A 5,826-nucleotide genomic window follows, 5' to 3' on the forward strand; every position below is an offset into this window, starting at 1 on the left:
TCCTAGTTTTGTAATCCTTATTCTAGTTTGTAAAGCTCCCTTATTTCAGTTGTTGTAAACGCTCAATATTTATTCTAGTTTAAGCAGAGCCCCAATTACTAGTGCATATAATTCTTATGTGGAAAGAGAACGTTGATGAAGATGGTAAATCTCCTCTACTTTTCCTTCAGCAGAGTTATAAATGAATGTGGCCACCCTAGGCATAATTTAAAACATTAATAGGTTTTCTCAAATGTTGTTTTAATAAATATGACTAATCTTCGAGACTTAGACTCAAATTACAAGACAAACAATTATTGTCAAATATGAGTATGATAATAGCAATATTACACAACTGACAAACAGATACAGATTCAAATGACGAGAATAAATAGAGCGAGTCAAAAATTCAAAAGGCAATTCTACATACTGAGTAGTATCAATGCTCTTATTATAAAACATCTGGACTGTCACTGTGTGCTCCCTATCCAGCATACTACGGTCACCAGCGCTACCGTTATGGATGGCACACACTGTAACCGATTGTTACGCAGACCTGCGATGTCATACAACTCACCACAGAACTCCATCACTCTCACTGATTACCTGTCACCTATATATAATCACTCTAGTTTCCCTTATGGTTCCTTCCGCAGGTATTTGTTTCTGTTCCTGTGTCATGTCTGTGAGTGTTTCATGTGTCCATTAATTTTGTTTAATGCTGGGTTTGATATATTAAAACACTCACTCCCTGAACTTGCTTCCCAACTCATCGGCACATCGTTACACTGACGAAGACCTTGAGGCCGATACATATAAGCTTAAATATTGTGTAAGTCATTGAATAGATGCCTTTCTTCAATCATTGTAATTGAATTTCTGTTTCTTACTGAATTGACTGCCTTCAATTGGAATATGACCCCAACCCTGACCGAGTCTTCTATGTGGGGAGTGGTGATCCATAGTAACGATCTTCATCTGGAGAAAAAAAATAAGGAAGGACACTACATAAGTGGCAGGAACGATTCGAGATATATAGGCTAAGGTAGTTACATGATGACCTTTTAATAGAAATAACTGAACACGGAAATACACAAAAAACAAATAAACTGTGACATAATACCTCATACGAACCAGAAACAAGTATCCGTGCTGAAACGACACAAGACCGGAAGACCAAACACCACACACACAAACAGAAAACAGGCTACGCTAAAATGGTTCCTCAATCAGCACTGACTAACAACTGCCTACTGATGAGACCTATTTCAGCCTCCAACCGAAAAAGTTATCCCAACTATTATCTGTCTAATAATGGGATAACTGAGATATATAAACACTGAACAAAATTATAAACGCAACACGCAACAATGTCAAAGTTTTACTGAGTTTCAGTCCATATATGGAAATCTGTCATTTGAAATACATTCATTAGGCCCTAATCTATGGATTTCACATGACTGGAAATATAGATATGCATCTGTTGGTCACAGAAACCTTCAAAAAAAAGGTAGGGGCGTGGATCAGAAAACCAGTCAGTATCTGTTGTGACCACCGCCCCATGCAGCGCCACACATCTGCTTTTCATAGAGTTGAACAGGCTGTTGATTATGGCCTGTAGAATATTCTCCCACTCCTCTTCAATGGCTTTGCAAAGTTGCTGGATATTGGCGGGAATTAGAATACGCTATCGTACACGTCAGGRTTTCCCAAACTCTGTCCTTCGGGCCTCCAGGGGTGCACGTTTTGTGTTTTTCCCCCGAACACCACAYAGCTGATTCAAATAATCAACTAATGGTCAAACTTTGATCATTTGAATCAGCTGTGTAGTTTTCGGGGGGCAAAAACGCAAACGTGCACCCTTTGGGGTACCGCGGACCGAGTTTGGGAAACGTTGGTACACGTCAATCCAGAGCGTCCGAAACAGAGGAGGGGCATTCGGTGGATGAATGGGACGACAATGGGCCTCAGGATGACATCACCTGGTTTAAAAATCTCTCTCATCATCACTCAATGCCTAGGTTTACCTCCACTGTATTCACATCCTACCATACCTCTGTCTGTACTTATGCCTTGAATCTATTTTATCGCCCCCAGAAACCTGCTCCTTTTACTCTCTGTTCCGGACGTCCTAGACGACCAGTCCTTATAGCCTTTAGACGTACCCTTATCCTACTCCTCCTTTGTTCCTCTGGTGATGTAGACGTTAATCCAGGCCCTGCAGTGCCTAGCTCCACTCCTATCCCCCAGGCGCTCTCATTTGTTGACTTCTGTAACCGTAAAAGCCTTGGTTTTATGCATGTTAACATTAGAAGCCTCCTCCCTAAGTTTGTTTTATTCACTGATTTAGCACACTCTGCCAACCCGGATGTCCTAGCCGTGTCTGAATCCTGGCTTAGGAAGGCCACCAAAAACCCTGAAATTTCCATCCCTAACAACAACATTTTCAGACGAGATAGAACGGCCAAAGGGGGCGGTGTTGCAATTTACTGCAGAGATAGAACTCTGCAGGCTGTCTTACTATCCAGGTTTGTACCCAAACAATTTGAATTTCTACTTTTAAAAATCCACCTTTCTAGAAACAAGTCTCTCACCGTTGCCGCTTGCTATAGACCACCTTCAGCCCCCAGCTGTGCCCTGGACACCATATGTGAACTGATTGCCCCCCATCTATCTTCAGAGCTCGTGCTGCTAGGTGACCTAAACTGGGACATGCTTAACACCCCGGCCATCCTACAATCTAAGCTTGATGCYCTCAATCTCACACAAATTATCAATGAACCTACCAGGTACAACCCCAAAGCCGTAAACACGGGCACCCTCATAGATATCATCCTAATCAACTTGCCCTCCAAATACACCTCTGCTGTTTTCAACCAAGATCTCACTGCCTCATTACTTGCATCCGTAATGGGTCTGCGGTCAAACGACCTCCCCTCATCACTGTCAAACGCTCCCTAAAACACTTCAGGGAGCAGGCCTTTCTAATCGACCTGGCCCGGGTATCCTGGAAGGATATTGACCTCATCCCGTCAGTAGAGGATGCCTGCTTATTCTTTAAAAGTGCCTTCCTCACCATCTTAAATAAGCATGCCCCAATCAAGAAATGTAGAACCAGGAACAGATATAGCCAGCCCTTGGTTCACTCCAGACTTGACTGCCCTTGACCAGCACAAAAACATCCTGTGGCATTCTGCATTAGCATCAAACAGCCCCTGTGACATGTAACTTTTCAGGGAAGTTAGGAACAAATATACACAGGCAGTTAGGAAAGCCAAGGCTAGCTTTTTCAAGCAGACATTTGCTTCCTGTAACACAAACTCAAAAAAGTTCTGGGACACTGTAAAGTCCGTGGAGAATAAGAGCACCGCAGGGTCTTGTAGATGACCTGTAGCCAGTGGGTTTGGCGACGAGTATGAAGCGAGGGCCAGCCAACGAGAGCGTACAACCAGAAATAAATAAAGGTTAAATAAAGGTGAAATATAAAATAAAAAGGGTCTTGTCACAGTATCTCTGTGCATTCAAATTGCGATCAATAAAATGCGATTGTGTTGGTTGTCCATAGCTTATGCCAATTGCACGCTGCCTCAAAACATGACACATCTGTGGCRTTGTGTTGTGTGTCAAAACTGCACATTTCAGAGTGGCTGTTTATTGTCCCCAGCACAAGGTGCACCTGTGTAATGATCATGCTGTTTATTCAGCTTCTTGATATGTCAAGAAAGGCAAAGGAGAAATGCTCACTAACAGGATGTAAACACATTTGTGCGCAACATTTGAGAGAAATAAGTTTTTTGTGATTATGAAACATTTCAGGGATCTTTAAATTCAGCTTATGAAACATGGGACCATTACTTTAGATGTTGCATTCATATTTTTGTTCTCCCATATCCTACTTCAATGTTCCAAAAAAAATGTGTCACTCACTTTCACATCGATCATACATGGTTGTTAGAGTTACACAGACGTTGGATTTCAGAGCTTAACGCTATAATAAGGTTTATCTCTATTGGCCCTGTAGTATATACCCAGAATATGAATGACTATTGGCCCTATAGTATATACCCAGAATATGAATGACTATTGGCCCTATAGTATATTCCCGGAATATAAATACCTTCTCTACATCCCCATCCCAGAACACCTAACATGACAGGTGAAAATGACCTGTTAGGATTTAGAATTCTCAGACTGATTCCGGATCGTCAAGCCGATCAGGTCCGCTCTAATAGCAATCAATTGCATAATTATCCCCAACATTCAGTTTAAACAGCCAGGGGCCAGGGTTAAAAGGAACTACTGCAAAAAAMCATATCAAACATCAAAGTCGGAGATGGAATTTATTTTGTTTCAGCACAGAGAGAAACCACTTTGTGTTGTTGTCATGCTTTTGAGTGCAGCAAAGGGGAGAGCAGTAGATAATGACTTTGACATTTTTTTGTAAATAAGCACAGTGTGGATTGTGTTCAATACAGATGAGGGGCGGGGATACACAGGTTGGGAAATAACAAATACTCTCTACTGGTCCAGAGAAAACAAAGTTTATCTAATGAAGGCTTCATAAACCCTTCATAAGGCCTACATACTGAAGATACCCAAATAATGTATGCAGAACAGCAGCATAACAATGAGCATCGTTAGACGGCAACTCCCCTGCAGAGTATCTGTTAATGATGCCGGCTGGAGGTTGATAGAATGGAGTAGAGGTCGACCGATTAATCGGAATGGCCGATTAATTAGGGCCGATTTCAAGTTCTCATAACAATCGGAAATCGGTATTTTTGGACACCGATTTGGAGGATTAAACTTCTTCTTTTTTTTTACACCTTTATTTAACTAGGCTAGGCAGTTAAGAACACATTCGTATTTTCAATGACGGCCTAGGAACGGTGGGTTAAYTGCCTTGTTCAGGGGCAGAATCACAGATTTTTACCTTGTCAGCTCGGGGATTCAATCTTGCAACCTTAGGGTTAACTAGTCCAACGATCTAACCACCTGCCTCTCATTGCACTCCATGAGGGGCCTGCCTGTTACGCGAAAGCCAAGGTAAGTTGCTAGCTAGCATTAAACTTATCTTATAAAAAACAATMAATCAATCATAATCACTAGTTAACTACACATGGTTGATTATATTACTAGTTTATCTAGTGTGTCCTGCGTTGCATATAATCAAGCATATAATTCCACTCTAAATGCTTAATTTGTCTTGGATACACACKTCCCTGTATTGTACAGATGTAGGATCTTAATTTGAGCCACTTTGCTACAGCAGGAAAATAATCCTGCAGCTACAGGAAATGTGAATTGTTATGTGGATTATCATTAATAAACTTTTTTGTGGGGGTAGATAGATTTTTTCGTAAGGAACAATCTAATCTGAAATTTCTAAGTGGAAATTACACATTTCAGAAGCCTTTTTAAACAGGGTGATCAAATTAAGATCCTACATCTGTACCCCCCTAAACACACCGGCTAAAAAAGAGCATAGTCGAAGAACTGCAACGAAACAAACCCATAGAAATAGTCTAGCCTACTAATTTTCAAGTCACACCTGATAGTCCATACACTACATGGCCAAAGGTATGTGGACACCTGCTTGTCGAACATCTCATTCCGAAATCATGGGCATTAATATGGAGTTGGTCCCCCCTTTGCTGCTATAACAGCCTCCACTCTTTCCACTAGATGTTGGAACATTGCTATGGAGACTTGCTTCCATTCAGCCATAAGAGCATTAATAAGGTCGGGCACTGATGTTGGGTGATTCGGTCTTGCTTGCAGTCGGCATCCAATTAATCCCAAAGGTGTTTGATGGGGGTTGAGGTCAGGGCTTTGTGCAGACCAGTC

Source organism: Salvelinus sp. IW2-2015, linkage group LG5 (assembly GCF_002910315.2).
Source record: "Salvelinus sp. IW2-2015 linkage group LG5, ASM291031v2, whole genome shotgun sequence".
Taxonomy (NCBI): Eukaryota; Metazoa; Chordata; class Actinopteri; order Salmoniformes; family Salmonidae; genus Salvelinus; species Salvelinus sp. IW2-2015.